This window comes from Vicugna pacos, chromosome 2 (assembly GCF_048564905.1).
Source record: "Vicugna pacos chromosome 2, VicPac4, whole genome shotgun sequence".
Classification (NCBI taxonomy): Eukaryota; Metazoa; Chordata; class Mammalia; order Artiodactyla; family Camelidae; genus Vicugna; species Vicugna pacos.
Genome location: NC_132988.1, coordinates 122412788 through 122439236, shown reverse-complemented (window position 1 = coordinate 122439236; position 26449 = coordinate 122412788). Strand labels below are relative to the sequence as shown.

At 41.2% G+C, this 26449-nt stretch overlaps 1 long non-coding RNA gene across 1 annotated transcript in view; it reads left to right on the top strand.

The window, feature by feature from the left end:
• The first annotated feature begins 277 nt into the window (after positions 1 to 277).
• The window catches only part of LOC140688510 (uncharacterized), a 113178-nt gene continuing 87006 nt past the window's right edge, over positions 278 to 26449 (top strand). The window contains exons 1-3 of the long non-coding RNA XR_012063255.1: positions 278 to 417; positions 18019 to 18106; positions 19327 to 19470. This is a non-coding gene — a long non-coding RNA (uncharacterized lncRNA). The remainder of the gene's footprint in view (positions 418 to 18018; positions 18107 to 19326; positions 19471 to 26449) is intronic.

Below are 26449 nucleotides of genomic sequence, written 5' to 3'. Positions count from 1 at the left end.
CCACTGACAATTGAAATTTTGTTAAATAGACTGCTACTGTTGTTTGTATCACTTGAATGAATGTAGGCAGATTTCTGTGGGTAATTTCAGGTTCACTCAAACCCACCAGCTCCTCTTGCCGCCATCGGGGATGGGCTTTCTCAAGCACAGTGCCCCTCCTGCTTGGGTGGGCCAAGCTGCGGGTCCTCACCTGAGGCTGGGCTGCTGCAGGGCACTGAGTCCCCTAGGCATGGCCTGTGAGACATGACAGTAACATCTCTGCTCTTGACTGGGGGCCTCCGATTCCCTTGCAGTGTAAGAATGCCGGTGACTGTGTTAGAAGCATACTTCCAAGCTGTCCTTGTCTTCGGCATCCTGAAGCGGAGCCGGGAAGCTTCCGAATTTCTACAGAATGCGGTCTACATTCACCTTCGGCAGGTGAGTGTATGTCCTTATAGAAGTTGAGGAATAACTGCAGTTTTCCTGGAACTTTCTCACCACTAGTCCATCTGATTTTTCTGTGCTAGGATTCAGTATGGCCTGCTAAAAACTCTGGAGTGAGATCTTGAAACCCTGATGAAGAGGATTATTTATTTCATTTCCCTATATGATAGACTTTTACTTTTAAAATTCAGAATTTTTGCTTCTTTCAGGAATTTTTGGGGGTGTTGGAGAATCAAATTTGCTCTTACCATCTTTGTGACCTGTTGCTTTGTGCCTCTCAACTGTCTTCTGTCACTTGTGAGGTGGTTCCATTTGTGACCCTGTCCGGGTTGTTCATTTTATAAAACACAAAGTCTGTAAAAGTACATTCCCTTTTACTCCGAAGGCATTCCACAAATACTCCTTTAATCTGGGTGTGGTTTTAAGAAGACAGAATCATTAGAACATGACATTGCAGGTTGCTAGTGCAAAATCCACAAATCAATATTCTAGCTCAACATCTAAAATCTTTCCAATCTACCTTGGATTTGTAAGGATAAGTGAAGCAGTTTGCTAAGAACTCAAGACCAGGTTTAGAATACAGGCTGGTGTAGCTCAGCAGGTCCATCGAAGCTGATGCTCTGCCAGAGGGTGGAGCCGAGGGGAGAGGGCTGGTCCTGCCCTCCCTGTGCTGACAGTTTCATGGCAAAGACTTTCACCAGGTGAAGAACTTGGAATTTCTTCTAGGAACAGTGGGTCTGAAAAGAGTCCAAAAAGCACGAGAGTGACACAATCCCATTTGTATCAAATAGGGGAGAGTGGCTGTGGGGCCACTTGGGAGACTTGTGAGTCCAGGTGGGCAGTGTTGGTGGCTTCCTCTTGAGCGGTGGGACGGTCAGTGGGTAAAAGCGAACAGATTGAAGGCATGTTAAGATGGTAAAAAGGAAAGGATGAATGCTGTCTGTGAATGTAGGATGGAGTAAGGCCAAGGTTTCTGTGTGGATTAATGAGGTAAATGATGGTCCTCTTTTGCTGTGAGGAGGGAAAGCTGCAGAGGGCTTTCTGGGGGAAAACTGATGTGTTCAGCTGTGGGTAAAGTGAAAGACTGTTAAATGTGTGGTCTGGGAGCTCAGGTGAGAGCCAGTAGTGAGTAATGGGAGGGGAGAGGGACTTTCAAATCATTTTGTCTTGTGAATATACAAATAAGTATGGGTAATGACACACTTAACACCTCTATATTCGGGATTTAAAGCCCAGTAACATTTTGCTATACTGACTGCAGAGTTTCTTAATTTTTTTAATAGAAAGAAAAAGAAACAAAATAGTGGAGTTAATGAGCATCTTAGAGTTGATGTGTGTCCTTGTGTGTATTTTGATACCTCATCTGTTTATAACCATAATCTACAAAAAGTTAGCTTGCTTAGCATAAGAGTTAAACAGAGGACCTTAACACACACTGTTGGGGGTTGAAGCTGATCTTCTTGGGCAAATTATGTAGCCTCTCTGTTCCTTAGTTGCATCTTCTGTGACTGTCCCCGGGCCCCTCATCACAGCTGATTTCCTAGACTAGATGTTGGGAGGGAGGCTGCTGAAGAAAGTAAGAGGTGGCAATTGCTAGGGATACTGAAGAGAGAGACAAAAACAGATTAAAGCCGATAAACTGAGTACAAATACCCTCAAAAGAGTAAGAATCCCTCAGTGTTTTGAGCCACTTAGTGTAAGGGAAACAAAATCACGTGGATCCAAAGCTCTTGAGCATATGAGTATTGTGGGTGGGAGGGTTTCATCATAAAAGTGTTGAGAAATGACCTCTTCATTTCCCTTGACTTTCCCAGTAAGTATGGGGAGCAGAAGCGAAAACCCCCTGCTTCACAGTTGAAGGTGCTGTTTTGTGCAAAATTGACCAAAGTTTGGAGACCAGTCATCAGCGTTGCTGGCAAATGAAGAGGCTTCTGGATTGGGTGGGGCACTTGCTGTGACTTGCAGGTGACCTGCTGGCTGGGGGCTGTGAGGCGGGCAGTAGGTTTGCAGGGTGGCCCGGGCATAATCCCTGGCTCTGAGGCTGCCGTTCTGATTAGCATACCTGGGCACACGCAGTCCTAATGGGGAACCTCGGGATGTGGCCTGGGACACCTGCTGTGCTGAGGGCGAGAATTGGGCTCCCCTGAGGGGGTGTCCCTGCAGAGAGTGGAAAGGTCCTCCTGCAGAGGAGGAAGAGCCTCTGAGCTGGTGGTCGGATGCACAGGGAAGACCAGCCTTAGCACTGAGGTTCCCGGGAGCCGGAAGACATACAGTGGCCGAAAACAACTTTTTCCTGTGACACTGGAGGTAAAAGATGCCGAAAAGGCAGGCTAAGGTTAGACACTGTGGTGGGTTATGAGTGACAGGAAAGGACTGTTCAGGTAGGCACGAGAGAACACTGTGGGCCTCACAGCTGGGGCGTCACGCTGAAGGGAAGAGCAGAGTTACAGACTTTGCCACTTATTAGCTGTGTGACATTGAGCAATATCACCCCACCTCTCTCTATATATATCTTCATTTGTAAAGTGACTGAGTGACAAGCTTATGTCATCAGAAGGCTTAGTTAAGCTCTGATCCTCTTTGTCCAGTCATGTCAGTGCTGCCCTGCAAGGTTCTGTAGCGACTGCTCTTACCCTGAGAAGGGAAGGAGTTGAGGGACATTGTAGCGCCCAAGGGCAGGAAGGGGTTGCTTTAAAAGCAGACATGTAACCGCCTGCAGCTGCAGACCTGCAGGCAGTTTGGTTGTCGGTCCTTGAGAGGACTTTGGAGTCCTTAGCATCGTATTAAGTCTTGTTTTCCCTTGGGGACCGGATTTGACTTTGCAGATTGGTGTTGAAGATTTGGGCTTCCGGCAAAGCTGTTTTCAGAAATGGGTATATACGTAAAATATCGTATAAAATCAAGTGATTTATTTAGCGTGTGCGACTTTGCAGCTGTTAGGAACAACTCTGTTGGCCTGGTCTCCCCGGAGGACACCAAGGTTCAGCAGAGCGTACGGGAAGGCAGGTAGCCTGCAGTACTGCTGCGGGGGTTTCTCCCCAGCAGGATGCTTTGCTGAGTTGACTCTTCTATGAGTTTGGTTGCCAGAGGAGCAGACATCAAATTAATGAGTTCTGGAGGGGTTGCATAATGACAGGAAGAAAAAGGAACCCGTAGTTTTTCCGAAACAAAACATGCTTTTGGTTCCTGATTCAGTGTGTTCCATTACAGACTTGATGAGTTGTGTCTATTCTGGGACTTCATTGAAATAAACGTTCAGCCTAAATGTTAAGGGTTATGTTTTATTTGGCTGGAGGACTCGAGCCGGAATGACAGCCACTCAGATCACTCTGAGGGACTTCTCCCAAGAGGTAGCGGAGGAGGTAGGATATATAGAAGCTTTACAAAAAAGACCAGGTAATTGGAACAATAAAATTTTGCTTGTTATCTAAAGAAAACCAGATATCAAAAGTTCAAGTATTTAGTGCTTTTCTATGTATGGTGGGAAGCAAACATTTGGGTCATTGAAAGAATTCCTCTGGCTGGCACCTAGCTATCTAGGGCCAGTGTCCTGTCCTTTCTTTCTCTGAGTCCGCTCAGAGGGCACCTCTGTGAGTGGCTGAGAGGCCGGGCTGCAGGTATGTCCTCACTGGGGGTTGGCAGCATCTGCTCATGACTTGGATTCAGCATTCTTTGTTTACTGACCTGGTTGCAGTATTTTCATTCACAGTGTAGTATTTTCATTCACAGTGCTCCCCCTTGGTCCTAAATTCGACCAACATTTTGAGAGACATTTCATGACCAATTTTGTCCATGGTGCTATAATGGCTCATTCCTAGCTCAGGTGAAGAATCTTCTGAGTTGCCATTCAAGGTGTTAGTTTTTTTATCAGGCCCTCTTGATACTAAAAGTTCTCTGGATCACCTGTCTTACTAGTCTATTATTATCCTGGAACTGTTTCCCCTTCATTGCTCATTCCCATACCTAGAAACACTATTATATGTATTTTATTCAGGTTAATAAATTTTATCTGTTTCTTCAAGATGTTTAGCCATCATCAATCTTGTAGGCCTGTTACAGATTGGGAAATGTAATACACAACAATTTTATAAAATAGACAGGATAAAAGTAATACAGCTAGTAACGTTAATGAAGTCACGAGTAAGAATTTAATAGTCGAGAAGTTGTATTTTGGGGTTAAAATTTTGCTTGCGTTTTTGATTGAGTTTGATCTTATAAGAAAGTTCATACTTATGGTCAGGGTCAGAGCAGGTATTAATTAGCCAGGTGAAGTCTCCAACTTTCTAAGATCAACAGTGGCCTATACAGAACTATAATTTCTTTTGAGAATAACGTTGCTGAGGGCTATCTAGTTAGAGCCTTGGAGTAGGGAATCCCACCAAGGTAACACAGAATTACTAGACATAGGTAATTTATCATAAACTTAACAATTGGAGTAGTACATAATCAAAGGTTGGAGAAATTAACAAAGTAATTGTTATACAGACCTGGTCCGTTGTCTTGGGTCAGCTGTCTATCTCAGATGTCGTCTTCTTCTCATCCTGGCCTGGTAGCTTTTTCTCCATTTGGGCATTGTTTTAAGGTGAGCAGTGCTCTATAGGACAGTGCACTGCAGGGGCTGTTTCTGATAGGAAATGAATCCGAGAGTCTGTTTCCTTCAGCTTTGGTGTGTATGGTCTAGTTAAGAGTCCCTGATAAAGGGACCTTCCATTCAGGTTGTAGACAGTTCTTTAAGTCATGCCTGTTCCAGTATGTATAATCCCCTGCCTGCAGGTCATGGGGCATTGGAACTTTACCCAAGGATAGATTACTGAGCTTCAGAAACAAACCTAGAGTATCCTTTTCATAATTCAATTAAACTGTACAGCAATGTGACATAACAGCAAGGAATGATCTGGGAAGTGTCTTAGTAAATATGGACCTCAATTAAGAAAACTAGAATTTAATATCCACTATAAAATAATCATTTTTCTCTCTAAAGTTACCCTCAGTTTTCTCAAATAAAGCCAAATGAAGATTTATTTCTTTACAAGTTAAGACTGATTATTTGATCATATAGGCTTTTATACATTGGCTGTGTTGGAAGTTTTAATATGGAGTCTCAGGGTAGAATGTTAATAAGGTTTGCTAAGGCCAGGAAAGCCACATCAAGGCTTTCATGGGTTTCTGCCTTACAGATTTAGGTAAATTCTTTTCTCTTTAAAATCCTGAAAATACCTTTATTGTCCTATATCTGTGAGGAGATGAACTTCCTAATTTGTATGATAGAGCCACTGGGGGCCTAAGTGTTTTTAGTTTCTTGAGGGATCAGATAGAGAGAAAAGATAACTGTTCCAAGTCAGATTACATAGGTATAGTTTATCAAATTGCTGTGAACCATAACTAGCTTAAGGAGAAGAGATTCTTTGTGTCTGGGAAACAGGTTAAAAGCCAGTAGTATTTCAAACAATATCAAAAATTATAATCATATTAACCAGTTTACTCAGTCCCATGTAACTAATTCTTTTAATGAGAGTTTTCATTAGAACTTTAAAATTTCTTACCCAGTTTAGTTCAGTGCTATAGTTTGAAATTTATTAGAAATCAGTAAATCTCCTTGAATAGAAAGCATTTTGCAAAATCATCAGAAGAAAACAATTAACTGTCTATAAATAACAAAAGATTTAAAAGCATGGTTAAACACTGTTACACTAAAATCGATAAAGAAATCTGTTCACTATACCAATAATTATCACTGGTAACATTTCAGATATACCAGAATTTTAGGGAGTCCATATAATTTCTACAATATCTATATTAATAATATTTTCTCATTCAATATAACCTTAGAAGTTTTATGATTCATTTGACAATACCATGTTATTTAACATGCCAAATTAATTTTACTAGTTTAAAATCTCTCTTTGGGATGTTTCAGGGTTCCTCTGTAGCATCCCCAACTTAACTGGAGATTAAAAGAATTTTAATTAGAATTTGATATTTGGGGAGCTTGTTAAAAGATTTCAGAACACTTGGTCAGATAAACATATAGAACACTGTAAAGCAGTACTAATTCATTAACAAGAAAATACGTCAAAGATAAAGGCAGAACAAATCAGCTAAGTGGTATAAGAAGTTTTACAATCTGTTATTGAAGGTGGATTAACATTTTAAGAAAATATTTTCCTCTTAACAGAGAGAAATCCAAATTTAATCTTGTACCAGCTTACTTCTAAGATTCATTTACGTTGCCCAATTTGATTCAAAACTTAGCCAATTCTGACCACGTACAAAACTTTTTCCTCAGGTTTCCTCTTCCACAAGCCTTCCACAGCTTTCTATACTCATATAAGTGTGTGCCTTATTTTCTCTTCCATTCAGAAGTAACCAGCTTCCAGAGAAAGTCACTATTTTTCATTAACAAAATATAATTCCATTCTTATATCTTCCTTTACACATTTATCTTACTTTCCTAGGATACTGAGATCATTCCCTTACTAATAGAGACTATTTCAGGGTGGCACCAATCATTTATTAATATTTCTAAACACCTTTAGTTTCACTGTAAGAGGAAGTTAAATGTTAAGTAATTCATATTTCAATCTTATTTTATCTGAAAATGGCATAGGTATTTAATAAAATCACATCATTTAACTTAATTTAGCACAACTCTAGAATTTGCAGATATTTAGAGATTATCTTAAGCATACATTTTAAAAATATATTTTAAATATTTACCCAAAGCTCTCACCTCATTTGCATTTAATTTAATTAAAATTTTACCACACCACATTAATATAGTTTTTTTTTGACAAATCTGCAACAGATATAACAGGATTTTATTTGATTTTCATTAAACCTAGGTACAGTAAAGGTAGTATACTTAATATTGATGACTTTAAAGATGTCTATATTAATTAGAACATACTTAAACTAAACAATATCAAATATTACCTTAATATTGAATATTTTCCATTTCACGTGACGCTGAAAATCAATTTGTTCAGTTTTTATTTTAAAAATAATTTTTAAGCTCTTATTTTTTACATCAATTAAGCAGAGCTCTTTGACTTTGATTTTTTTTTAGCAGTAGAAATATCTCACATCTATAATGTGTACGCAGGCTTATAAACAGACAAAAGCTAGAGATCTCATAGCTTCACTTTAAAACTTACTTATAATATAGGTATAATAATAGTTGCAGTAAGCTGAATTTGCTTGCTCAAATCACTAAGGCTTACTATTTATGAAACAGAGTTAAGATTTCTTCACAAAGTCTGAAGGACCTGTCAGAGTTCTGAGTTCTCAACTGCCAAAAATTTCTTGGCCTTAAGTTCTATTTTCTTTGAGGTAATTAGGCTCAGTCCTAGGTCACTGTTTGTTGTATTTATATTTCTGATCTGCAAGACAAAGACACTCTCTTCCAGGTCCCCAGAGAACTGCTCTGTCACCCAGACCCAATTTTATCTCCTTAATTGGCATTTTTGTGTCAGTGAGAAGAGCTGTAAACAAAGAACTCCATGTTTTAAAACTTTAAGCTTTACTTTATCATGTATTCCAAAGCTTGCATCAGGCATTTAGTAAGGTCTCTTTTCCTTGTGTTATAAGTTAATCTCAGGGTAAAACTCTAATTATATTTTTTTTATTAGCCACTCAATATTAGTTTTTATATTTACTTTATATTGGACGGCTCATGTATCAATATTGGTTTCCTTTAATTAGTTCAATTAATATTTTCAGAGGGACAGATATGTGCCCAGCCTTATAATACCAAGAAGGGGAAGCATTTTTCCACTGAAACATATCTATCCCACAACATAAGCAAAAGGATTGTATAAAGACCATTTAAATATACCAATTTCACAAACTTTTATCTCAATTTTATTAAATCTTATATCTTTAATTTTTATATTTATTAGGTTTAATCAATATTTATTTCTAGAAGGAGTGCCAGAAGCCTTTTTTTTTTTTGTGCATTGTATATAATTTTATAGACATCTCTAGGATGCCCAAGTTTCAGACAAAGAGCTTAGGCCCTTCTTAGTTTTTAACTTGATTAATTGGTCTGTTGTCCCAATTATTGATCAAGTATTTCAGTCTATGTATACATATATTTTAAACTGCGGTAAATAAAACGGACTTAATTGAACTTTAATGTTCGGGGGTGTAGGTGATCTCTTTGGCCCTTTTATTTTAACTTTACGTAGTGTAGTATCAAAACCTTGTATCTAAATCCAAAAATGTCCATTTTATTTATCTCATTCAAAATAACAATATAAAAATATATATCCATTTGGGATAAGCCACTTATCTTTTTTTTTCACATTTTTACAATCCTTTTTCCAGTTATTCGAACTAATTAACATTAATTATTCTAAGTTTTTATTAGCATATCTAGAAACATTTATATGAAATGAAAAACACAAATGTAGCTTTTCAAACCAGTTTTATTTTTTTAACTAAGTTCTTAGGTTACACATTAGATATATTTTTCTACCTTTAAACTTGATTTTAATAGGTACCAATAAAACAGCTGTTTATAATGATATCTCTTTAAACTTTCACCAATTTAAAGGTTTTTCCAAATTAAAGGATCCATAATATGGCCGTCAATTTTTATATATACATATATAGTGATATTAAACCAATAAGTTGAAGAGGCTCTTCCACATGAGAGTGGGGGTGTTGCCTAAATAAAATTCAAAGGCTTACTGTCCAAAAGCTAAAGGCCTTTGTGGTCCAGGCTGATGAAGCAGAGTTTAAGATGGCAAAATATCTGAAAATTTGTACAATCAAAGAATTGCTTACAATCCAATTTATTTGCGTGGCCACCATATGTACAAAATACTTGAACCTTTTGTATGGCAGAGTCCAAGGTTTCCTTTAAAAAAAAAAGTACACATATATACGCATACATACACACACTTAAAACACCCAGAGAAAGATAAAACATTTATATTTCAAGGACACAGGAAGAGAAATCCAAGTTCCCCATAAAGGGGATTTTGGTATTATAAGTTCAGAATTCCAAAAAATGTTTTTATCAGGCCTGTTTAGTTACTTTCAGAGTGAGTTTTTTTTTCTTATTACCAATTAATGTTGTAAATTTTGTATGTACATAAACCTGTCTGGGGTAACAGTTGGAGGATGGCAATGTGTCATTTCTTATTTTATTTTTTTCTGTTTTTTATTTTTTTGGAAAGGTCTTTTCGCCATTGTAAGGTCGGGTTCTCAGAATAAATTTGCTAGTAAGATTTCCTGCAGGGACAACTCTGTGGCATTAAGTCTTTCCTTCTACCACTCCTGGAAGATTCTCTGACACCCGAGAAATCTGTTACCAGCCAGGAGGAGGGCCTCATTTTTGGAGTTGAAAGGTTCCTAATAAGAGTTTTATTTCTATACTGAAAAATTAAATGGAGGTAACCAAATTGAGGAAAACATTAGACCAGCCTCATACCTAACCACTCAGTCCTGAACCCAGTGTCTTTCAACTTGGACCCACTCGGGACGTCTCCACTAGGTGAGTATTTTCCTCATATGTTTCCACCGGACACACTTCGGACGTCTCCTCAAGGTGGGTATTTCCTGTTATCTTTCAACCAGACCCCACCCAGTATGTCTCCTTTGGGTTGGTAATTCACCCCAGTTTCTTTCAACTGGAGGGCCACGTACCTGGAAACACTGCCAGATAAAACTCAGGATCATCAACCAATATGTGAGATCCAAGAAACAGGAGAGACTCACCCATATTCATCTGGACTCCCCGAGGAGGCCGATGGGCACAAAGGGCCACTGCTGGTACCAAGGCTCCGGTTACTCGGAGAGTTGAGGTGGAGAGAAGTCTGCTGTTGGTCCCTTCATGGTGTCCAAAACTGTTGACTGAAATACATGTGTAGCCTAAAAGTTAAGACTTATGTTTTATTTGGTGGGAGGATTCGAGCCGGGATCACAGCCTCTCAGATCTCTCTGAGGGACTGCTCCCAAGTGGTTGAGGAAGAGCGAGGTTATATAGGAGCTTTACAACAAGGACCAGGTTGTTGGAACAATAAAAGATTGCTTGTTATCTAAAGAAAGCGAGGTATCTCAAGTTCAAGAATGTAGTGCTTTTGTATATACGGGAGGAAGCAAATATTTAGACTCATTGAATCCATTTTTTAGACAAGCACCTAGCTATCTAGGGCCAGTAGCCTGTCCTTTCTTATTCTGAGTCTGCTCAGAAGGCACCATGGTGAGTTGCTGCATCGGATGGGCTGCAGGCCTGTCCTAGCTGGGTGGTGGCGGCAGCCTTTAATGACTTGGTTTCAGTATTCTTTGTTTACACACATGGTTGCAGCATTTTCATTCACATTGTAGTATTTTCGTTCACAGACTGATTATGGATAATCTGCAACCTTGGAAAGCAACCGAGATGGAATTACTGCAGGTACCTTCTAATTAATTAGCCATGTGAAAACATAAACATGGAGGAAGCATACATTTGGATTTGGTGGTATAGGGAAGGGTTTCTGCACATTACAGGAGAACGCAAGTCAGAATTCCTTAAGTCCACCTGTCTTTACTGTAGTGGTTTCTGAGAACAGATTATGGTAATTAACCAACAATGACATACGTTGGCACACATTGCATTTAAAAGCTGGCCGGCTGCAAACTTGTGTATTGGACAGGTGGAATTCATAGGCAAGTGGTCAGGTGGATGGGAGAGAGTTGGAGCCAAGGCCTGGGCCCAGATTCCGGTTAAAATCGCCATTTCCTCACCATAGGGTCTTGGACTAGAATGTAAACTCTCTTAACCTGTTGGAGAATCTGTGAAACGGGCATGATAATATTCGTTTCTTCCTGGGAATGTTGTAAGTTCTAAAGAGTATTATAGCACACATGAAGCACTTAACACACTGGCACTTAGCAGTGTTCACTGTGTGGGGCCACCCCGCTTAGCATGCGTCAGAGCAGTAAAGGCAGCATATGTCGGTTGAGGATGCACTGGTAGCCATTTGAATAGGTTGTGAATTTGGTGATTTCCTTTAATCTTTGTAACTCTGTGTGCCATGGGCAGTTATTTTCATGGACAGATGAGGAATCTCAAGGTAAAGAAGACTGGGTAATTTGCCCAAAGTCAGACCAGAATTTTGGATGCAGGGGTCTCGATTCAGCATGGGACCCTGAGCCTTCTGCCCTCTCCGTTCAGCACCAAAGCTAGATGTGGGTTCGGCTGTTTCCCAGCCCAGAATATCTGGCAGGCCGCAAGACACACCAGGCCCTGCGCTGCTTGAGCAAAAACTCCGGAGCAGAGGCAGTTAGAAAAGGGATAAACATAAAAACAGATGACTGCAAACTGTGATCAGCTCTGAGAAGGAAAGGAACACGTCTCACCGTGCAGAGCTGAGAGCTTTCTCGTCGGGGCTGCTCTTGGGGCGTTCATCTCAGCTAAACAAACTCTGCTGCTGCACCAAGGCAGGAAGGCAGGGCGCGTGTTGCCAGGTAGACAGGGCTTCATTGATCATCGTACTCATTCCCCATTAAGCGGCAGCTGTCACTGGCACTTACCTAGTAAACAGGTGTCGGCCATAATCATCACGCACTTTGCTTGGTAGTTTTATTGGCCCCAGCATTGAGATGAGGTCATTGAAGCTGGGGAGTTTGCTGCATGCCTGTTAATACCTTGGAAATATCCCCACTGGTCTTTCAACCTAGACTGGTGTGGCTGTCATGCCCCAGCCCTGTGAATGGCATCATGTAGCTTCCCCCAAATGGCTCAAATAACTGATATTGATATGCTTAATTCGTAGGAAATGGTACGTCACAATAAGAGAAAAAGGTAGTAAGAAATTGTTTGGAAAACTAGAAAAATACCAATTCTTCCCCTGCTGGGGGAGCATAATCTGTGTCAATTACACCACTCACTGCCTGTCATCTCCTCCCTGCCGACTCCGCGTTCAGAAGCCACTCTGAGCCTATGAAGAACATTTTGCCTCATGACAGTTTTGACTAGGACCTGCGACATCTCTGTCCCTGGTTAACTCTCTCTACAAAGCCATTTAGGTTTTTTCCAGACTCCTCCGCTAAGATGAAGGAATAGCCTCTTTAAACTTCTTGTTGCAGCTCCTTAATGAAGATCTTGGGAAGGAATCCCAGCCAACACCTGGGAGGTATGCACACAGTGACTGCAACCTCAGCATTTTGTGAAGTTCAAAATCAGGGGGGTGGGTGACTCAGGAAAGGCTTTTTTAAGGTAACAAGGGGAAAGTGAAAGGACGCAGGGTGTGTGAGAAAGAAGCATCTCAGTCCCAGCCAGCAAGGCACCTGCGTTCAGGATGGTGTGTGGAGAGTGCAGATTTCTCACAAAGAAAGAAGTGGTGGGATGGGAGGGAGGACAGTTAGGTATTTATTGGGGAGTGAAAAAGTGGGCTGAACATTTCCTGGATGAACAAGAGGATTGTGACTTGATCTGCTTGTATTTTGGAGAGAAGGGTTTTGTGGAGACAGGCCTAGGGAGAACGCTCTCTGGCTGGTGAGTCAGCACAACAGAGAAACACAGAGAACCGGGAAGAACCCAACGCCCTTGCTGGGGGAGAGGCTACCCACCAATTGAAGCTCTGGAGGCTGCTTCTGTCCCTTAGCAGGGGCCTCAGAGTTCCCTTCACAACCCAGTACTGTTGACACAAGAAAAAAAAAACGGGAGGCTTGAGAAGTGCTGTGACCCATGTTTTGGTTGAGGCCCTGGGATATGCCCAACCAGATTTTGTTCCTTGGCTTCGTGCAGTAAAGAATTCAACAGCAAGACAGTGTTGAGTAAAGGTAGATTTATTCAGAGAGATACATTGAAAGGCAAGAGAAACGTCACGAGGTGTGGGGGTTTGATGCTCAGATTAAAAGTGTGTACACACTTCACAGACAGAGTGAGGGCCTTCTCCGAAGAGGGAGAGAGAGTGATGACCGCGAGGTGGTGCTGTGTTGCTAGTTTTCTTGGGCTTGGTGGTTTCATATGCTAATAAGTAGAAGGACTAGCCTTAGGGCAAGGGGCTGGGATTCCCAGGGAGTTGGCCATTTCCCACACTGTGACCTTTTGTGGCTAGCCTTGGGACTGCCATTGTGCCTGGGGCATGTTATTCACCATGTTACTATTACAATGGGTGTTTAATGAAGCTGAAGATCTGCTAGAAGTTAAATCTCTTCATCCTGAGCCTCAAGGCCTATTGGGGTTGAATCCTTCACCATTTTGATGTTAATTGCTGTGGCCTTCCTAGAATGGCTGTGCTCTGCTCCCTTCCATCCTGTCTCACTGTGATGACACAGAGAGAGCAAAGGCCGGGCCCTGCCTGTGCTCCTGCATTTAACAGCTGGAGGTGTGGGGTGGGCTGAGGATGACTCTGAGTGGTGAGAAGGATGTTTCAGATATTCCCACGTGAGACATGGGGACCTGACAGCAGCCACGGCAGATTTATCTCATGGGCATTATCGCTTGTGTTGTTAGGGAAACAAAGGGCCAGCCAAGAAACAAGCACCAATCAGAGGGTGTGAGTACTGAGATTTATTACGCCGGTGGCCTCAGAGGGGCTTCTCTGCTCCAGAGCTCTGAGCACCAACAAGACCTGCACATGAGGTTTTATAGGGTTAATTACAAGTATGGGGCTATTAGCCAATAAGGCGCAAACAAGAAAAAGCAAGGAATCAGTACACTGAGGTTTATCAATTTGGAACAGATCACGTTACTGACAATTGTTGACCTTGGAATTACGAGTTAGCTTATTAGCCCAGTAAACTGACTCTAAACTTCAGGTTTACCAGGTAGCCCAGAAAAACGTAGATCAGTAAACCGACACTTATCACACTTGGATATGTGACTTAGCTTGTTAGCCCAGCTGGGCTTTTCCTTCACAGTGTCACTTATCTTTTCTATTTTTCTTTTTATATTTTTAAGTATTTAATCCAAACTTAATATCAGGGTTTTTTGGGGACAAAATTTCTCTTTATCTTTTCTTTGGGGCTCTTTTGGGGGGGTAGGTAATTAGATGTATTTATCTGTTAGTGGAGGCCCTGGGGCTTAAACCCAGGACCCCGTACACGCTAAGCACACGCTCTACCATGCGCCCCATCATCTTTTTGTTTTTGCTTTAGCTGCCAAGAATCTTACAGCTGAATTTCTAGTCGGCCTTTAACACTTGCCCTGACTTCATGGAATCCATTTTTATGAATTTATCTTCCCATGGTTTTGTTTAAGTATTGAATCTCCATTTTCTCTTCACTCTCAGTTTTGCCTTTTTGTTGTTATGCTTGTTAAGCTGTGTTTAAAAAAATTGTTTAAATTCTCTTTTAGCAGGAAGCTGAATGTAAATAAATATGTAAACAAACAGCACACTTAAATGCTTTTATACATTCTAAGCTGTTTAGTAGTTACTTAAAAACCGAATTGAATATTAAAGTGATAACATTTTTAAATTATTTTTTAATTTTTTCTAAAGATATAGCTGTTTTAATATATGATATAAGTTTCACGTGTACAATAGATGCTCCAATTATTGTTACTGTAAAACATTGGCTGTATTCACTGTGTTGTAAGATACATCCCTGTAGCGTGATTACATTACATGTTGCAGTTTGTATAAGAAAGTTGGGTAATGCAGAGTCTGGGACTTGGCTGTGTCTGACCCAGGTTCACACTCACCCTGCCTGTCAGAGCTCAGGCCCTCACTATTGTCTGCAGGGGAGCAAGTGGAGGCAGCTCTCATCAGCGCTGGCACCACCCTCTGAGTGGCAGTGACAGTAGTGATTGTGTGTGGACGTGCAAAGTGTTGTTCCAAGAGCTTAACATGCATTTTTGCATTTAATAATTAAAGCCCTCCTGTGAGAAAGTGTTTTATGTTTTTAATGAATAATATATTTTATTTTGATATTGATAGATTTCAAACCTCCAGAAAATTTACATGAGTAGTACAATAAACGCTTAGATACAGTTCACCTTAAAGGGCAGTATTTGGCCTTTTTTGTCTGGCTTATTTTAGCATACTGTTTCAACTTTCATCCATATTGTAGCCTGAATCAGTACGTTATTCTTTTTGTTTGATAATATACTTTTTCTTTTTTTTTCTTTTTTTGTCTATTTAAAAATATTTTCATTGAAGTCTAGTCAGTTTATAATGTTGTGTCAGTTTCTTGTGTAGAGCACAATACTTCAGTTAAATAGGAACAAACCTGTATTCATTTTCATACTCTTTTTAAACATAAGTTACTATAAGATATTAAATATATTCTCCTGTGCTATAGAGTATAAACTTGCTGTTTATTCTTTACATACTCAGCATCTGCAAATCTTGAACTCCCAATTTATTGCTTCCCACACCCTCTCCCCTCTGGTAACCATAGTTTGGTTTCTATGTCCCTGTGTCTGTTTCAGTTCTGTAGATAAGTTTATCTTTTTGTTTCTTTGTTTTTTTTTTTTTGTTGTTGTTGTTGTTGTTTTGATTCCACATGTGAGCGATCTCATATGGTATTTTCTTTTCTCTTTCTGGTATACTTCACTTAGAATGACATTCTCCAGGTCCATTCATGTTGCCGCAAATGGCATTATTTTATTCTTATTTTATGGCTGAATAGTAGTCTGTTGGACAAATACGCTACAACCTCTTTATCCAGTCATCTGTCACTGGACATTTATGTTGTTTCCATGTCTTGCTATTGCAAATAGTGCTGCTGTGAACATTGGGGTGCTTCTTTTTGAATTATGGATCCTTTTGGATATATACCCATGAGTGGGATTGCTGGGTCATATGGGAGGTCAATTTTTTTCTTTTGAGGAACCTCTATACAGTTTTCCACAATGGCTCCACCAAACTGCATTCCCACCACAGTGTAGGAGGGTTCCCAATTCTCCACAGCCTCTCCAGCATTTAGTGTCTGTGAACGTCTGAATGATGGCTATTCTGACTGGTGAGAGTTGATACTTTATTGCAGTTTTGATTTGCATTTCTCTGATAATGATATTGAGCATTTTTTCATGTGCCTATTGGACATTTGTATGTCTTCATTGGAGAAATGTTTCTTTAGGACTTCTGCCCATTTTTGAATTGAATTGTTTGTTTTTCTTTCTTATTAAGTGTAAAAGCTATTTACATATTTTGAAAATTAAGCCCTTGTCAGTTCATTTATTGCAAATATTTTCTCCCATTCCATAGGTTGGTTGTCTTTTAGTTTTGCTTACTGTTTCCTTAGCTGTGCAAAAGCTTGTAAGTTTAATTAGATCCCACTTGTATATTTTTGCTTGTATTTCTATTGCTTGAGTAGACTGCTCTAGGAAAACATTGCTGAGTTATATGTCAGATGTTTTGCCTATGGTTGCTTCTAAGAGGTTTATAGTGTCTTGTCTACATGTTTAAGTCTTTAACACATTTTGAATTCATTTTTGTGTATGTTGTGAGGGAGTAGTCCAACTTCAATGATTAAGATGCAGCTGTTCAGTTTTCCCTACACCATTTGCTGAAGAGGCTGCCTTTACTCCATTGTATGTTCTCACCTCATTGTCAAAGTTTCAATGACCAAAAGTTTGTGGGCCTATTCTTGGTAATTTTGTTTATCCGTTCATTGATGGATGGATATTGTTAGTAACTCTTGGCTACTCTGAATGATACTGCTATTACTATATATCTGAAAGTTTTTGTGAGAATATGTTTTCATTCTTTTGGCTGTACAGTTGGCCCGCCATATCTGTAGTTTCCACTACATGGATCTAGATGGCTGATTGTAAAGGGACTCGAGCATCCTTGGATTATGGTATCCCGGGTGGGGGATTCCTTAAACCAACCCCCCAAGGATACTGAGGGTTGACTCTATATATAGGAGTTTAATTGCTGAGTCATATAACTCTAAGCTTTTGAGGAAATACCAGACTCCTCCAAAGAAGCTGCACCATTGTCCCTTTCCCCTGGCTACATATGAGGTTTCTCTGCCTCCTGACTGACACTTGTTATTGTCCATGTTTTGATTATAACCAGAATAGTGGGTGTAAAATGAGGTCTTATTTTGATTTTGATTTGGTTAGTGATGCTGAGCATCTTTTCAAATGCGTATTGGCCATTTGTATATCTATTTAAATTCATGGTAAATTTAAAAATTGGGTCTATTTTTTTGTTTTGTTCAGTTCTAAGCATTTGTTATATATCCTGGGTACTACTCTCTTATTAGATACATGCTTTGCAAAATTTTTCTCCTATTCTGCACATTGTCCTTTCACTATAGATTTTTAAACATTAAAACAATTTCTTTACAGGGGAGGTAATTAGATGTATTGATTTATTTTATTTTTTTTGCTAAGCACACACTCTATCACTTGAGATACCCATTTCCCCTGTCATTTCACTTTCTTGATGATGTCCTTTGTAAGAAAAGGGTTTTAATTTTGATGAAGTCGTTTATCTGCTTTTTCCTTCTTTCACTTGTGCTCTTCATACTGTAACTAGGAAACCAAAGCCTATGGTAAGATCACAAAAATTTATACTCTGTCTTCTTTTAGAAAGATTATAGGTTTAGTTTTTATGTTTCTGTCTGTGGTCTATTTTGAATTAATTTTTATTTGTTATATAAAATATGGCTGTCCAGATTCCAGATTGATCCTTTTGCCTGCAGATACCCAGCTGTTCCTGCACCATGTGTTGAATAGACTATTCTTTCAATGGAGTGTTGTTGGCACCATTGTGGAAAACTGTCTGTAAATGTAAGTTTTTTCCCCATGGGTTTTTATTGTGTCTCATTGATTTATTTATCCAAACTTATGCCAGCACCATACTGACTTGTGTACTATAGCTTTTTAGTACACTTTAAAGAGAGTCCTCCAACTCTGCTCTTCTTTTTCAAGGTTGTTTTGACTGTCCTGGGCCCCTTGCACGTCCATATGAATTTTGGGATCAGTTTGCCAATTTTTACAAAGAAGTCAGCTGGAATTTTGATAGGGATTCCACTGAATATGGAGATCACTTTGAGGAGTCTTAACATTTTTAATAATATTGTCTATATTTCCATGAAAATGGGATGTCTTCCATATAAGTAGATCTTTTAAAATTTATTTTGGTGATACTTCAAATTTTCAATGTACAAATCTTGTAAATTTTTGTTAAATGTATCTCTCATTTTATTTTTAATGCTGTTGTAAATGGAAAGGCTGAGTTTCTTATAGGTGGGACTATATATCAATCTTCTTATCTCTAGAATTCCTTCACAGCAAATACCCTAGGTTTATATTTGCTAAATAAATCTATCCACAACTATTCCCCGCCCTGTGTTATAAGAAACCAAGACCCAAGTTAAGCTATCTGAACACCTATGTGGAAGTGAGAAATGAGACACTTGGGTGGGGCTTTGTGCAGATGATACTGAGAGCTTATTCAGGATGGCTTCTTCTTAATTCCTTTTAAACAACCCTTTAAGGTGTATTTAGTCAGATACATTAAGAACATGCCCTTTTGATATGCAGAGGAGTTAAGACTATCATTTTAAAATAATTTCTAGTGAGAGTGTTGTACTTAAAACCTAATTTGCATCAATCTTTGAAGATTTATGTTTCAGGAGCTTTGACTAAAGAACACCTGTCTTTATTCAATAATGACAACTAAATGCTCAAGCAACATCTAAGAGTTTGAGCAAACTGCCCCCACCCCGCAGTGCTGGGTAGCTGCAGCTGTAAATGGAGTCCGTGCTTTCCTCTCCCAGTACGCTTTTGCTGATCTGCTCAAAGGGGTTCATCCAACAGTTTGTCAGTAGTCTGTTGGACAAAGTCATAAAACATTGATTGAAGGTTGCTGGAATGCAATATATTCTTATTAATATTAAGTAAGCACATATTGAGTGCTTACCGTATGATGGAATTGTCCCTCAGCCTCACATGAATATTATTTCTCTTAAAATCTCACATACTTCCTTGTTATTCTCACTTTACAGATAAGGAGACTGAGCATTAGGTCTTCTCTCTTTTGGAGGGAGCTCATTATGAATGACGGGAAATTGTAAGGAAAAAGATATTGATTCATCCTGAGAAAACATTTTTCTGAGAGTCAGCAATGAAGAAGATGATCACTGAAGAAGGTAATGATTGTTCGAATGAGACAAGCCCTGGGTTGTACGGAGTCAGCATCCCTGTCCTGGACACGGCACGTGTAGAGCTACGTGGTGGGTGAGGTGGCGCGGCTGCGCAGCGAACGCGGATGCCGGGTCATTCGGCTGTGCTCAGGCCTGGTGGGACTTCCACCTAAGGGCAGTGGACCGTCATTGACAGATTTTAAGTAGGGGAGTGGGGTGTCCTAGTAGTTCACTTTTGTCTTGTAGAATGCTTGGAAACATTTAGAAGGCTTGGCAGGAGGTGATGTGATGAGTCAGAGTAGGGTGGCTGCGAGGTGTAGCAGTGTTCAGTTTTCAAGTGGTTTTCAGTCCCAGGTTTGTGGCTCAGTAGCCGTGTCACTTTGGATGACACACTCAAGGAAGTGAAACAATTTATCTAATCAATTGAAGCAGTGATGTACCAACCTCCCAGGACTGCTGTGGAGATCCAGTGAGATAACGTGTGCACAGTGTGCAGCGTGGTCTCCAGCACAGAGTCAGTGCTGAGTGCCAGTGAGTACCTTGTAGGTCAGGTGAGGGTGGTGGGACTCGGTGACTGAGGATATCTGGGCCCTGAAAGAGGGGTCCATTCACATCTGTGAGTGATGGGCCTGAGTTGTGAGACACAGGGAGACCTTACCCTCTGACCAGGGGCCCTGGGCAGGACGGCTATGGGAGGAGCACCGTGAGGTCAGCTCTTTGCAGGTGGAGTTGGAGGTGCCCTTGAGACCTCTAAGTGCAGTGTCACGAGCTCAAACAGGAGGTCTGCACCCGGGCTGTGCATTTTCCTATAATCTCAACCCCTGAGGATGCCAAAGTATTGATCACTGGACGTGAAGACATACTTTACAGGACAAATCAATAGTAGTATCATGACTGTCATCAAAGCTCACGTCTCTTTATTCATCACTCACTTTGCTAATTGGGTACTTACAGAGCTCACTTCACTGTTCTCCCCTGGGCTCAGGCTCCACTGAAAAGAGCTGGTGAATCTCCCTCTTTTCCAGAAGAAGACACATTTAGCTAGTAGACTTCTATACCTGCCCAGACTTAGGATATTTGTTTGTTGTTTTAATTCTATTTTCTGTTGGCCATGTCCTGACAGGAGAGATATTTTACATCATGGTCATGTTTCAATTAGCTGTTACTGAGAATTGCTGATCTGATCCACAGAGTTTGTATTATATTAACTTTGTAGAGTACTTATCATTTTTCTGTCTTTGCCCTTTAATTTTGTTTCCCCTTCAATGTTCTATCCTATTTGGGGCCTTATTTTTTTTTAATTAAAAAATATCTGTTAACAGTTAAGAAAACAAAACCAAATTAAAAATGCACATGAGAGCTAAAATTAGAAAAAATCTAGTGTGTTTTCTGTCTTGGCATTGGAGGTTTCTAGAAACTCGTGAAAACCTTTATTACACAAGTTGCTTAAAATGCTGATTAAGAAATAAAACCTTCCTTCTTCATCTTTCAAGCTGCACAACAAATTGTCAAGAAAGTGAGGGAAAATCCTCAGAAGCCAAGACAAACGAGAAAGCAGGGATTCTGGGAGATACGCGAGCCTTAGAAGCCCTGGGGTGCCGGTTGGCTCCTGAACTGATTTTGAGTTGCCTTGACAGGGGTGCAGGAGGGGAGCCCCATGCCTCTCACACTGGGAGTTGGATGGCTGATCATATTATCGGCCAAGCCCATCCTGAAATCCTGGTTAAATAAAGGGTGAAATAGGAAAAAAATATTCCTCAAGGCAAGAAATTAAGGAAAGTCAATTTTGTTGGAAGAGGGGAAAAATAACAAATCCAAAGTAAGGATATATTTTAAAGCTGTTCTGGCATGAGAGTGACCACAAACTCCTGGCAGAATAGCACAGCTAGTCCTTGATTGAGAAGATGTGTTTTGAATGAATCAGTGAACATCCATTCAGAAAAAGGCCTCCAGAGTCCTGTGGATCAAGATACTGGACCACAAACACCTCTCTTCCAAAGTCTCATTCAAATAACCAGAAAGGTTTTAAAGGAAAGTAACCATAATCATAGTTCTATTTATTGACATTACTATAAGCTAGGAATTCAGAGGTGACTATGTAGTTGCCTCCTCTTTTATGGAACTTACTTTCTCTTTGGGGAGACAAAATGACATAGTTGGGTATCTTGGTGGAGGGAGGTGTTAGTCTGTTGAAATTAGCCAGGAGAGGAGATTAAGAAAACAGTGAAGGGTGGGTGAAATTTTTAGCTGAGGACAGTCTTGTTCACTTGGCTTTTAATTGCAGGCTCAATGAGCTGTCACTGGAGGGAATAGATCTTACGGAGGATGGACTTAGCTCAGGCCTCTTTGGAAAGGACAAGTGAACCCGGAGAAAAACAATCAAATCTTTGCAGACATTAAAGTTCACTTGAACGTGCTCCATCCCTGAGACAAAGATAGGACAAATATGCAGCACTTCTTGAGGACAGAGGAGTGGTTTTTAAGGTTCTCAAAGAATGAATCCCAGGGAACCGAGATGGCCAGTTGTCAAACTGAGACATTGCTCTTTGGACAGTGTACCCAGAAAGGGTATTGGCCTTTTATATGTTTCCATTTCTCTTTAATACATGTCTGTTAATGAGGACGTGGGCACAAGTGTTTGACACCTTGTCGAAGCGACTTTGTGTACCTGCCTAGAAGCACGGGCACAGTTGTGGCTGCGTCATACATTTTGCAGCCCACCCATTTCCCCGGCTCTGTGATCACGGCAGAGTGGTTCCTTGTTGACCTGTCCATCTCCTCTGTGACATCATAACCCATGAAAAGACCGGAGCATATTAACATGGCTTTATTAAAATCAAAGGAACAGATCAAATATAGAGTCAGATTTATTCTTTCCTATTTCAGTAGTGCCATGGAGAAGGCAGTTTGGACAGCTTTTTGTAGTGTCCTAGTGGCCGTGTCTCTCAGCTTCTGGGCGCCTCTATTGAAAACCCTTCATAGCTGTCTGGCCTGCTGGAAAAGCACTCCGCCTGTTTTGCCCTGAATATGTGTTCTTTTTATAACACATCTATACTCCTTGGAAAACAACTCAATAAAAACTCAGTTGGTTTTCCGCCAGCCATGGGCAGGGTGTGGTATACCATGTTATAATTTCATATAATAATAATAATAATAATAGTAATAATAATAATAAAAGAAGTCTTAAAACAGCACTGAGCACATTGGAGAGAGTCAATAAATGCTTTCTGGCTTAAATCAAAAGTGATGACTCAGTGATTCCATGGCTGCTGTATTTGCTAAGCTAGTTACTCCTTTGCTCCATTACATTTTTTTTAACTGAAAAAGAAATACAAGCAAATGGTTAAAAAAAAAACTCAAACAGCACAAAAATACACAAGTGAAAGATGTTTTCCCTCAACCTCTCTTCTTTCAGCCCTCTCTGGAGATACAACTGTTTACTATCCTTTTGGTGCTTTTCCAGATATGCTTTGCACATTCCTACCTATGTATGTAAATTCCTTTAAACTTTTTTTTTTTAACTTAAAGGGATTTAAATCCTCAAGTGACTTCTGCCCGGATAATAGAACAGAACAAATCTGACTCCATATTAGATCTGTTCCTTTGAATTTAACCCTGTCCTCTGTCTCCTAGGATTCATCTTGCTTGTAAAACAATGTTGCTTAGAGCCTAAAATATACAGGAGAGCCTATTCTGAAGGCGCTGGCCTTTAAGGATATTTAACACTATTTCATTCATAAAAAGATAACAAATTGCAGAATAGAAAAAAACGTTTGTTTTGTTGGAGATTTACAGGGATCTGACCCAGGCAGATAGCTGCAAGAACAAAGAATTCTTACAAGAAGGAACTCCTACACCAAGAAGTTTGCAACAACCAAGCACATAGAAAAGGGCCTGAATTGTGACTTGGGGAGATGGTTTTCCATGACATTAGTTTGCCATCTAGGTCTACAGAAACTTGCTATTCCATGCCCCAACACCTGGTCTCCCAACTTATTGGCCTGTCCTGCACTGAGGAGAATGAATTTGGACTTGGTAACACTCCTATCTACCTAGAAAGCTGGGCACTGGAGCTGAGTGTTATGGAAACAGCCTAACCAAGAAACAAGCACCACTCGAATTGTTGGAGTTCTCGGATTTTTTATGCCAGCGGTCTCAGAGGGGCTTCTGCTCCGAAGTTCTGAGCACCAGCAAGACATGCACATGAGGTTTTAAAGGCTTAATTACAAGTAAGGGCGTATTAGCCAATAAGGCTTAAAGAACAAAACACAAGGAATCAGTACATTGGAACTTATCAATTTGTAAAAGATCACGTTACTGACACTTGTTGAGCTTGAATTTACGAGTTAGTTTGTTAGACCAATAAACTGACACTAAACTTCAGATTTAGGAGTCAGCCCAGCAGAATTTAGATCAGTAAACTGACACTTATCACACTAAGATTTGTGACTTAGCTTTCTAGCCCAGCTGGACTTTTCCTTCACATGAGTACAGCTCTCCCAAACCCAGGGAACTACTGTGAGCCCTTGATAGTTCCACTAGGGTGGGGTGTGGTTTACCCAGGAGGGATGGGGACTATGCATCAACACTCAGGCAGTCTCCTCCGTCTGGGGCTCTGATCTTGTACCACAACGCTCCCCGCCAACCCAACACCTGGGAGAGTGGAGCTAAGGCAGAGATCCTTCCTCCCTGTTTCCCAGCGTGTAAAAGGGGAATATGTACTCTTCCAAAGGTAGTTCTGAGCGACAACACCTGCGGGTGCTTTGTTCCCAGAGCAACAGAAAACCCAGCTCCTTGTGGGGGCAAAGGGTGTGATACCCGTAGGGGTTCTGCAGAAGCATCCAATGGAGGGCTGGATCAGGGAGGTAAAACTTGAGCTGCGGGCCTTGAAGGGTTACAGAAGGGTACAGAGGCAGGTGTGCAGCCTCCTTCGGGGTGCCCCAGAGGTAAAGCTTTTTCTCTCCATCTCCTCTACGACCCTCCCCTCTCCAGATCCCTCCCATCTCTCTGCTCCTCCTGTCCATCTGTCTCCCCCCACTTTTCCCGTCCTCTGCACCCGCTCCCATCTTCTCCCTCCCTTGCTGCCCCACCTTCCCTCACAGAACACAAAGGATCGCTGGCCCTCCTGCGCATGCGCAGTCGGTACCAGCTGGACCACTGGTTGGAAGCTCCAACTCCGAGCCGGGGATTGGCCCAAAGGCTTCTTGGCTCTGTTGCCCGGTAGGCCTTTGGCACCTACCTGGAGCCGGGTCCTCTGGCTGTGGAAGTGCAATGTGGGGGGCTCCCGGGAAAGGGGTCAGGCGGCTGTAGGAGGGCGGTCCTCCTGTCACAGCCCCCCAGGGAACCAGTCAGAGTCTGTTCAGCTGAATTGCTCCGGCCAGACCCCTCTGCCGCGCCACCTGCCCTGGCACCCCAGCCACAGCTGTCCAGGGCCAGGTGTGCCCCTGCCGCTACTCACCCAGCCGGGCTCCCCTCAGTCCGCGGCTGGCGTCCCCTTCCCCTCTCCCACCCGCGAGTTCTCTCATCCCGGCTTTCTCTACTTGGCCGCCGGCCCGTCCCAACCACTGGGCGGGCTGTGACCCTGGCGGGCGTGGTCTGCGGACCTGGAAGGGGTGGGCGGGTGGGGCTGGGGCTGGCCTCCGAGCGGAGTTGCAGCCCGTGTCCCCCCCCCCCCCCCGCTTTCCCTGCCCTGCGACCCCGGGGCTGCACTGCTCTCCCTTTCCCGCTCCCTGAGGACCAGCTCAGTGACGTGGGCACTGCTCCCTGGGCTGAGAGCCTCAGGCTGTAATGCCCAGCTTCTCCTGGTGGAGTCGGGAAAAGGGATCATCAGTGCTGAGCTAGCTTCGGTCACCTCCCTCAGTGTTTCTGCCCCAGGTAAGTACCTTGAACACTTTCATGTGTTATGATGGCAGTGCTTCTTGATGTCATGTGTTTTTATAGTGCGAGGGATTACAGTGTTGAAAGCAGGGCTTGGTTCAGTTAAAAATGAGCTGAAAGCATGAGGCTGTCACATCCTCCTTCTTTCCCTCTCCCAGGGTGAAACGTGTGACCGCCGATTTTAAAAAGATAGTTACAGTCCCTAACTAGACCAGCCCAGCTAGTGTGTGTACAGGAACAGCACCACCAGAGGCCTTGGAGATCCAGGGACATTGAAGTGCTAAAGAGCTCCTGGCACAGTTTGGTCTGTTTTGGTTTTTGTTTTTCTTAAATTGTGGGGCAGACAAGTGGAATAAAAGGAAAAATAATTGTCAAGAAATATTTTTTCATATAACCGCTTTATAGTGATTTTGTTCACACACCATGAAGTCCATCCATTTAAATGTTACAATTCAGCATCTTTTAGCATATTCACAGTTGTGCAACCATTATTATTCCAGAACGGTTTCATCACTTCAGAAAGACCAGTGGAAATGAATGACCTGTCCACCCCTCCCCAGTGGTGGTTCTAAAGAAGTTTCTTGGCTGTTCCTGACCATAAATTAACTTGCTACATTCCATGAAAAATCTGGTAGGAATTTTAATCAGAATTGCAATGAATCTGTCTATCAAATCAGGAAGAATTAATGTCGTTATGGCATAAACTTCTTCTACCCATGAATATATTTGGGGCCCTATCTTTTTATCTGTCCATAGCCTGACCCATGGGAAGTCCTCACTACTTTTTGGGCTTGTGAATGATGAGGTTCTATACATCGTTAGTTGCAACTGTAACAATTCACAGAAAAGAAAAGTAACCTCAGTGAAGCCAAGTGATTCTCTGATGGTCAGAAAGAGTGAGAGCCAGTGCTGGAGTGATCCAGTGGACTTGGTGCTTGCAACCAGAAATCTCCACAACCTACAGCTAAGGGGATTTGAGTGTTCTTTTATTTTGTCTTAATGGCATTGATTTTATTTTTATTTATTTCTTTAAATTAATTTTTTTTGAAGTGTAGTCAATTTACAATGTTAGTTTCAGTTGTACAGCGCAGATTCAGTTATAAACATA